Consider the following 10,427-nt stretch of genomic DNA (forward strand, 5'->3'; position numbering starts at 1 on the left):
ATAGGGCCGCCACGTGCCCTCACGTTTCCCTGAAAACCCCAAGAAGATCTGGGTCTCCTACATCTTTCCTGGTTCGCCACGGTTGGACCAAGACACCAGGTCCACCCAACACGTGTCTGGTAGCCAGAATGCAAGCATGGTAATGTCAGGAGAGAGCGCCTGAGAGCCCAGATTCTGGGATGCTCCCAGAACTTCCCTTGTGTCAGCCACGCAACGTTAGACTCAAGGACTGTAGGTCATCTTGTCCACTCCCCTGTCTCCCTCCGAGCTGGGCCCTGCGGTTGTCTAGCACCAGGGCCAGCTTTCCGCCCATCCATCTACCCAAGCAGGGCTGTGACAGGGAAAATGTGGGCGATCCTCCACCAGCGAGGGAACCCCGCCACGTTCAGGTGGCCCCTCCCACCTCCCTCGTCACCTCTGCAGGCTTCACTCCTCTCTGTCAGCTGCTCCATCTACCCGGCATGCGGGCACAGGGAGGGCACGGTGGGTGCAGGGGTGAAGGCAAGCAGATCTACATTCAAGGCTCCTCCACGAAGTAGCTGTGGGGCCCTGGACAAGCCACTTAGCTTCTCTCGAAGATTCCTTTTTTTCGGTAGTAACTTAGAGACAACAACACCCACAGGAGGCTTGGGGACATCTGGTGACAGCATTTGTAAAGCTCTTAGCATCGAGCCAAGCTTTGAGGGGGCGTCCGTTAGACTCTGGCAATGATCACTGCTCTGGTTGTCAGGATACACCCTGGCTCCAGACGGCTTCTGCTTTGCTCACGGCCCAGTGGGCCAGGTACTGATCGGGCAGGTGGCCCTGGCTGTCAGCTCTGCCCACAATTCATGGCTGCAGGCCCCTCGGATTTAGCAGGAATCAGGGCAAGAAAGCAAGGCCCTGGTCTCCGCTTCTGCCGGCAGAGGCAGGCTGGCCCCAGACCCCAGCAGACCAGCACACCTCCTGCCTGATGGTGGGGACCGTGTCTCTGCGGCGTGCGGCTCCCAGCTGAAGTGGGAGTAGAGACAAGGTCAGGAAAGCCAGTCCACCCACACTGCCCCAGAAAAAGTCTCTTCTTGTAGAAGTTTTATTTCGAGGTGTTGGGGGACTGACTTTCAGGGCCGTCGGGACGCTCCCAGTGCCCCGTTTCTCATGAGCTGACCGATGCCCGGAACTGCCCATCACAGAGCGTAAGGGACGCTTGCTTGATTTTCCTAACGCTGAGCTGCTGGCTGGGAGGCGGGGCCCTGGGCTCCCTGCTGTTACACCCACGGGAACGAATCTGGGTCCCTCCTGCCCTTGACTGGAACTCGGTTCCCTATTCTGAAGTGATTCTCAGCTCCCTGCAGTGCAGGACCAGTGCTTTATTAGTTTCCAATTAGTAATAGATCAATACTTTAAAAAAAAATTTAGGATGTAATTCACATACCATAAAGTTCACTCTTTACAAATGTGTGATGCAGTGAGTTTTAGTATATTTGCAGGGCTGTGCAACCATCATCACGATCTAATTCCAGAACATTTTCATCACCCCAAAAAGAACCCCTGCAATTATTAGCTGTCACTCCTCCGCCAAGTCCTGACAACCTGGCAACCACTAATCTACTTTCTGCCTCTATGGATTTGCTAACCCTGGACACTTTATCAACTTGGAACCATACACCTTCTGAGTGTGACTTCTTTCCCTTGGCATGACATTTTCTAGGTTCATCCATGCTGTGGCATGTGTCAGTACTGTGTTCCTTTTCATGGCTGAAGAACATTCCATTGTAGGAATAGATCCCATTTCGTTCATCCAGTCCTCAGTTGATGGACACTTAGGTTGTTTCCTTTTTTTTTTTTTGGTTACTGTGAATAATGCTGCAATGAACTACATAGGGATCATATGTTCTACTTTTTTAGAAACTGCTACACTCTTCTCCCAAATGGCTATACCATTAATATTCTGTAAAAGTAATATAAAAAGGAATTATTAGAAAAATGAAATTTAAATAACTCACCAAAAGCAGCCTAATTTTTATTACAGTTAAAACATCAGCCATAAAATGTCTTTGTCAGTTGCTATGAAAGTTTCTAAATGCATCCTCTCAAGGTCTGCAGTTACTTGCTTGTGGACAAGTAAGTTACCATTCTCAAACTGGCACCAGACACTAGACCACACCCTCCACCATGGTCTCTCCAGCCTTGTCTCGTGGCCACGCTGTCCCCAGGTGTCCTCATGGCCCCCCTCCCATGTAATTGAAGGTCTAAGCCAGAATATCTTTTAGCACGAAATGAGGAGGCTTTAATTATCATGCCAGGACACGAGGCATAAACCTGGCCAATGAGGATATGTGGTCCCTCAATCAAGGGACCTCGGTCACAGGGAGGATCTACAGAAAGGACACGGGAAAAGGGAGAGACAGGAAGATGGCAGGCACCAGAGAGGGCGAGAGCAATGGGTCCCCTCCCTTGGGGCCCAGCTGTTCCTCTACAGGCCCTTGTTCCAGTCACCCTCCTGGGAAACTGCGCTGGTGCCACTTTCTTTAAGGGTGGAAGGTGTTACCCTGCTGAACAGAGTCACCTCCTGGGCAGGTGACCTTCCTCAAGTCTCACCCGCACGGTTCTTTGGCTGGGATGTTGGCCCGGGGTTCCAACAGTCTTGGCCAGTTTTCAGGACCATGGAGAGCACAAGGCGAGCGAAGAGGGGACCCCAGAGACCCCCCATTTCAGATGGGGACAGGATTGGACCACGTACTTAAGAGTCTTGCAGACTCTCTACTAGACCTGAGTTATTCTTTGTACTCCCAGCACCCAACCTGACAAACACTCCAGGAGCCAAAGATTCGTGGCTTCTCACGGGCTGTGGGGAGTCAGGCAGGCAGCCAGGGAGTCATCTTGCCCTGCTAAAAACTGGAGAAAGGAGCCGTGAGAAGCAGAAACTGTAAAGCCAGTGGCTCCCCGTGTTCCTGGGTTACAGAGCGGCAGGGTCTCTCTGGGACTGAGATTTGTGATTCCAAGTTAAATGCCAGGTTTAATGGGCTTGCTAGGGAAAAATGTTTTTAGTGAGCAGTGTATGTCTCCCTGGTGCCTGCAGCGATAATTACTTCAGTGGGACAATCTCTCCTTTACATACTCCTGGCCAACAGTAGGAGGGGCTCTGGACAGGGGTCGGATAAGTGGATAGACTGTCACAAGTTATTTTAGCGTAAGGGTCCAATGAGCATCTTGAGTTTCTGGCAGATGGTCTGGGTGGTTTCATCATGTCAAAAGGTCAGACTCTAGCCGGGCTGAGACGTACATAAGTCACATCTCCTGGATGGCCTCCCTGCTCCATTTCAGAGAGCTCTCTTAGCAATACTGACTTTTTTTTTTTTTTTTTTTTTTTGCGGTACGCGGGCCTCTCACCGTTGTGGCCTCTCACGCTGCGGAGCACAGGCTCCGGATGCGCAGGCTCAGCGGCCACGGCTCACGGGCCCAGCCGCTCCGCGGCACGTGGGATCTTCCCGGACCGGGGCACGAACCCGTGTCCCCTGCATCGGCAGGCGGACTCTCAACCACTGCGCCACCAGGGAAGCCCCTGACTTCATTTTGATTTTCCTTTCCCAACCTCCACACTATTTATTCACATTCGGGGTCAGATCATGCTGTGTGCTGGGGCCCATCCTGTACCCTGGAGGGTGTTGAACAAAGCCCCTGGCCTCCACTCACTAGATGCCAGTGGAAATTCTCCTCCCGGGTGATAACACCCAAAATGTCTCCTGTCACCACCCAATATTCTTGGAGGAGGCGGACAGATCTGACCACCCCCTCCTGGAGAACCAGTGGGTTAGCTGATAAAGAGAACCACTCGGTGGCCAACAAGAGCAGAGAATAAAGGATTCAGTGTGTTTGCTCAGGGATCCTGGCAGAGACTGGCCTAAATTATACCCGGAGGCAGGGGGATACATTTAGCTCAGCAGATCCCAGCACCTGTCAGCATCTCCCGGGACTAAAAGGGAACCCAGGAACTCGCAGGGGGTCAGCCCCAGAAAGCAAATGTCCCTGAGCGGCCCCAAGCCAAGGACAGGGTCCACCTCCTGCTCTGCCACTCAGAGAAACCTTCCGGCTGCTGCGATTGGATTTCAATTACAGTGATTAGCACTGTTTATTTAGACTCTGCAGCCGCCTACAATCTACCATGCATCACTGTGAGTTTAAAGAAATCAAGGAGGGGCGTGGGGGAAAGGGGAGGCAATTCAGCCCAAATTGAAAAAGTCCTCCTGTAATTACGAGATTGGAGAATATCCACTGAGGGGATCGATGATGGGAAATCTAAGTGCCACTGTGTGCCGAGATTACGGTCTTTGAATCGCTCCATCTTGGATTTTAATTTTCTCTCTCATTATCACATCGCCATGAGCAGTGATTGCAGCCACACATCCCAGCTTGAGAGAGGCGGGCGGTGAGGCTGGACCAAAGCAGGGTCAATCCAGACACGCTGGACCCTCTGTATGAAATTTTTATTGCCACATAACAAATTACCCCAAATGTCGTGGCTTAGAGCAAGACACATTTATGATAGTAAAGCTTCCGTGGGTCAGGGGTCTGATCACGGTCTAGCTGGGGCCTCTGCTGGGGTCTCACCAGGCTGCACTCAAGGTGTGGCTGGGATTGGGGTCTCCTCGGAGGCTCAGGGTCCCCTTGCAAGCACACGTGGTTCATGGCAGAATTCATTCTTCCTGACAGCAGTAGAACTCCTGGCAGCTTGCTTGTTCAAGGTCAGCAGGAAAGGGAGTCTCTGATTTCCAGTCCCTCTCTTAAAGGGCTCACCTGATTAGGTCAGGCCCACCAGGATAATCTCAGTTTTGATGAACTTAAGGTTAACTGTTTTTGTTTTTTTTTTTTTAAGGTTAACTGTTTAAGGACCTTAATTACATCTGCAAAATCCCCTCACCTTTGCCATATTCTTTGGGCGAGAAGCAAGATACAGGTCCTACCCACACACAAGGGGAGGGAATTTTGAAGGGTGTGGGCCATTGGAGGTCATTTGAGAATCCTGCCCACCACACCCTCCATCAGAGCTCCTCCCCAAATGCACAGAACCAGGCCGTGGGACGGTGTCATAGCCACAGGCCTCCCCTGCCCCAGCCTGATGTACTGTCCTAACAAACAACCCAGTGGCCAGCCATGAATGACAGCCTTCCCATTTGGGAGAGGAAATGGAGAAAACAGATCTGACACAATCTGGTTCCCCGTCCAGTGGTCTTCCTCTGATCTCTGGTCTTCTCTGTGTCCCAGGCCCCAGCCAGGATTCCTGGCTGCCCTGACCTGGGAGCCTTGACCAGCTACCTTCCTTCTTCGCAGGATGCTGAGCACAGAGACAAATGCAAGCAGCTCCTCCAGGCTGGATGAGGACAGGGGCCCAGGATCTGGGAGCCCAGTCGTCATTCTAACAATCCCCCACCCTACTACTCCTTATGTGCCTCCTCCCTCCTTCAACACCCAGCTCAGATGTCACCCTGGGTCAACCTTGGGCAACCCTGCTCAGTGCCAGCTTCCATGATTTACATACGTTGCACTGATTTGCACCTTTATTCTTATGTTTGAGTCTCTCTTTCATGATAGCGCATATATTACTTAGGATTAGTTTCAGTGAGCATTGAAACCTAAAATAACAGAAGAAAAGGTTAGAGATCCATTTCTCCCTCCAACTGTAATCTAGATGTTAGCAGCCCAGGGCTAGTCTAGAAGCTCTGTTCTGCAGAGTCCTCAAAAGACTCACTCTTCTTCTATCATGTTGCTTCAAACTGGCTGGATTCCAAGTCTAAAATGGCTGCCCCTGCTCCAGCCATCACCCCCACAGTTCAGCCAATAGGAAGGAGGAAGGGAAGGAGAAGGCGATGCCCCCTCCATTTACACCATTTCTCCTTACACCCCATTGGCTATAAATTAGTCACATGGCCACAGATATCTGCATGGAATGCTGAAATGTGTAGTTTTTGTTCTAAATAGCCCTATATTATGGAAGAATGGGAGGTGGGGGATAAGGGAATTTCTGGAAATCTCTGTTCTAACTTCCCCGTCCACCTTGTGCAGTCTAAAGGATGGGATATTTCTTTTATATCCAAATCTTTACCCACTCCTTCAGTAGCCTGGCTGTGATTCTATCCATTGATTGTTTCATTGAACAAATTGTTCATGCATTCTTTCCCTCACTCCCCTATCTACTCATTTATTCACTGGTTCATTCATTCGCTCATTCATTTCTCAACAAATTCTCTCCCTATGCCTTGCACAGTGCTGGGCGTGTGGTCAGGATTCAGGATATGGAGAGGATAATACAGACACTGCATTCAAGCTGCTTACAAATTAGTAGGGAGAACAGCCAAGGAAATGAAGCATTTAAGCACCCTGACGTAGGTGCTAAGAGACTGTGCAAAGGTTGCCATGCTGACACCATCTGGGGCTGCACTCAAGATTTCCAAAGGGAGGTGACGTCCCGTCTGAGGTTTGGAAAAGCAAACTTTATTAGGGAGCAGACGGGGCCTGCATTCCTGACTACTGCGAACACAGGGCAAAACCATCCCCTGTCCGTGGTGCTGACCCCCAGGCCCAGCCAGGGGCGCACGAGGTGTGGGCAAGCCAGTCCCTGCTCCCCACGTCTCACCCATTCTGGGTGCGCAGGTGGGGCAGCAGTGGCGTGCCACATAGCTACATACTTCATTTTCGTAACGACCTTCCCGTCTCCCCTCTCAGTCTCGCTTGTCAGCCTGTGACCATTAAAATCCTCATTAGCAAACGAGATTTGGATGGACTTATTAGGATGAGGGATGGCCCCACGGCACAGCTGGCTGCGGGTCAGTCCTCTTCTCCCTCTCTCTTTGGAAACAGTGCACCTCGCATTCTGGGCACCCCTCTCCAGGTCCAATACCAGGCTCCAACAGACTCCCTGGGGTTGCTCAGGGGACCAGCTGAAGGGGAGGCCAGGCCACAGCAGACCACAAAGAGCCTAGAGCTGCTGATTCACACACCCACCCAAAGCACCCAATCAAGGCCAGTTCAGACTGAAGCTCAAACTCCCAAACGTGACATTCGAAACCCCTCCCAATCCCATCTCCACCCTCCTCTCCCACCTCCTGTCCTCCCCACGTGGCCCCTGCATCTAGGCGCTGACCTGCTGACCTGATGGGTGGTCTCCTGGAATCGGCTCTACCAGCTCATGGGAGCCACTTGTTCCGCATTCAAAAGTTGACATCACGTTGGCAACCTGAAATTGACCACGGTGGGAGGATTTACACCATGGGAATCAGCACATACTACAGAGGACTTAATTTACTTATTTATTTACTTATTTATTTAGGTCAGAAAAAGCCAGATTTTAAGCATTTGCCAGCATACCCCCGTTGAAAGGTCCCCGAGCATGTCACCCACTTGCGTATCTGCCCATCTTTGTGTGGGCGGTTCCCTCTGCCAGGCTCTCCCCCCACTCCCTGGGATGCCCCTTCTGTCTCCCTTCTCTGCCTCGGTCATTTGCTGAGGTCCCGGAAGGAGCCCAGCCCCCTCCTCTGTGCACCCAACCTGGACTTTCACCTTGTCTTCTACGCCAGGGATCATTTGTTTCCCAAATGAAAATCAATTCAAAGCAGCTTCAGGAAAAGGTAGAAATATGCAGGAAGGGAAGGGGGAGATGAACTTCACAGGACCTGGGGCAGAAAGTTTAGCTGCCGTCACAGCCACTAGGAAGATGTCCAACAGCTGCTCTTTCTCTGAAGCCCTAGTCCCTGAATCCTGCTTACATGTACCCATCGTGGCTTCCCCCAAAGAGGTGCCCCTGGGCCCCTGGTTTGCATGAAACCCCAGACCAATCAGCCACATAACAAGCCAGAGTCTCTAAGCTCTTGTCCCAGGCCAGTCCAATCATCTGAGGTCATGGGGCAGGGTCACATCATCACGGCACATGGGGGTCACACGGTCATGGGGCAGGGGGTCACACGGCTGCTGTGTCTTCAGCGGGAGCTGTGAGAGGGGTGGACAGGGCTGAGAAGCTGGCCCACTTCACAGCTGGAGGACAAGCTCCATGAGGACAGAAAATGTGTTTATTCATGTCAAGACGCCCGGTCCCAGCATAGAGCAGGGGCTCAATACGTATTTGTAAATTCAAGGAATCACCTCAGCTTGGGCCTTCTCTCAGCAACCTGTGACCCAGTTGGTCACTGGAGAGGGAGGCAAAAGGCCTTGAGTATTTCACCAGGGAAACACTCCATGCCCAAGTAACAAGGCATCCTTGGACTTCCCTGGTGGCACAGTGGTTAACAATCCGCCTGCCAAGGCAGGGGAGACAGGTTCGAGCCCTGGTCCGGGAAGATCCCACGTGCCAGGGAGCAGCTAAGCCCGTGTACCACAACTACTGAAGCCCACGCGCCTAGAGCCCGTGCTCTGCAACAAGAGAAGCCACCGCAGTGAGAAGCCCACACACCACAACGAAGAGTAGCCCCCACTCACCGCAACTAGAGAAAGCCTGCGGGCAGCAATGAAAACCCAACGCAGCCAAAAATAAATTAATTAATTTAAAAAAAAAGCCAACTGCATCTGTCTTGCTCATTAATGGGAGATCAGCCTGCCCCACAAGGGCTGAGGGGGAAATTCTGAACAGGTAAGAAGGAAGCAGAGTAGGGGAGGGAGGACGTTGACCCAACTGCACCCTCCCTCTCTGCCACTTTCTATCACCCCCCGACCTTCAGCCCCGGAAGCTAACTCTTTCCAGAGGCCACAGGTGAACTCTAGGGGAGGGATGACGGCAGAGCACAGGTAACAGCCCTTGTCACCTCACCAGGTGATCCAGAGAGCAAGTGGAGGGGAGGGCGTGAGGCGGGGAGCAGAGCCAGGCGTTGGAGCTGCAGGCTGTGGGAAGCAGCCCCCCCACCCCCGTGCACACCCGCCTTTCCCGAGACTCAGCCAAGCAGGAGGCTGCTCGGGGCCACTTCTGTCTCCGTCCTTCCGTCTCCAAAGATGCTGCGATTTCCGCCACGAGGGAGGGATCCGACTGCTCGCGAGCCTTTGGGCGGAGGCGGTGGCAAAGGTTTCTCACCACGGAGACCCCGGCCAGTTCGCGCCTCCCCCTTCTCAAGCAGGCAACGCGTCTCCCTGTTCCCCTGGGATGGAGTCTAGATTCGCACAAATTGTTTTTCCCTGCTCGTACACACCAGAGAAGAAACAGGAAGGACAGGGGAACAGAGTCCCAGTTCCCACCCTGAACCCGTGGGGCCGCCGGCCTCCTTCCCCCGAGCTCCGGCTTCCTCCGCGGGACTCTCTCCCTCTCCAAGGGCGCACGTGCTCAGAGGCAGGTAGATGCGCTTCCAGCCGCCGCAGCCTTGAGCGCTCTCCTTAATCTCCTCACCTTGCGAGGCAATGCAGCACTCCATAATTGCTTCTGGAAATGCGGTCACCAGTTTAATTGGTAGAACTTGTCCTGGTTGATATAACCTAGTGAAGCAACCCTGGGCCTCCCTGTTTCTCGGGAAGCGCGACCAGTGTGTCGCTGTGCGGGGCGCACGGCTCCCCTGCGCGTAGGATGTGTGCCGGCCGGAGCGCAGAGCTCGTCTGTGCCTGTTGCCAGCACGTGAGCCTGTAGACGTGGCCGGGGTTCCGGGGATCAGGGAGTGTGGGGTACGCTTGGATGATGGACAGGACAGAAGGGAGCCCGCTGAGCCCTGGGGACTCCTCTGCCTCGGGACCGCGAAGGAGCCAGGCAGTGACACGGCCACATTAGGTCATGAGGCCACCCCGAGGGCTGTTGTCGATGGGCTCCCTGCTCTGTGAATATACGCTGGCTGGCCCCTCCAGGTCGGAGCCTCCAGCCTGCTCCGCGTCCCGCGAAGAAGGAGAGCTGGAGAGAAGGAGGGGTGGAGGGAGGAAAGACAATGAGCTGGGGGCACTCATCCCAGGTCTCTCCCTGACAGGCTGCAGGAGGGCTGAGCGTGTTCTTGGCGGGAAGGTCTCAGCCCTGGTCAGTGAGGCGGCCCCTCCCCCCATACAGCTTTGCTCTCCCGGGTCCAGGTGACGCCCCCGGCCACCCCCAGGCCCAGGGGTAGGTCTCCCTCTTGCTTCCGTGTACCTGCTGCCCGCTCCTGCAAACCCAGTCCCGTGGTTAAAATTATCCTCCAGTCAAAGTGGCGGTGATGGGATGAATGGGGAGATTGGGATTGACATGTATACACCAATATGTATGAATAGATAACTAATAAGAACTTGCTGTATAAAAAATAAATAAAATAAAATTCAAAAAAATATTATCCTGCAGTCACTCAGTCTTGCTGTGCTGTTTCCGGTTAGGATCTGGGTGGCTTCAGAGGGCGGTGGGCGACGGTGTTGGTGGGCAGTGGCTCTCTCCCGGAGCCAGGACCGTCCTGCCCTTGACACCTTGATGGGGGTGGGAGGGGACTGATTTTCTTCTCTGTTGGCCCCTCCTGGGCAGGTGGCCCCTT

This window comes from Neophocaena asiaeorientalis, unplaced genomic scaffold, assembly GCF_003031525.2.
Source record: "Neophocaena asiaeorientalis asiaeorientalis breed wild unplaced genomic scaffold, Neophocaena_asiaeorientalis_V1.1 scaffold30, whole genome shotgun sequence".
NCBI lineage: Eukaryota > Metazoa > Chordata > Mammalia > Artiodactyla > Phocoenidae > Neophocaena > Neophocaena asiaeorientalis.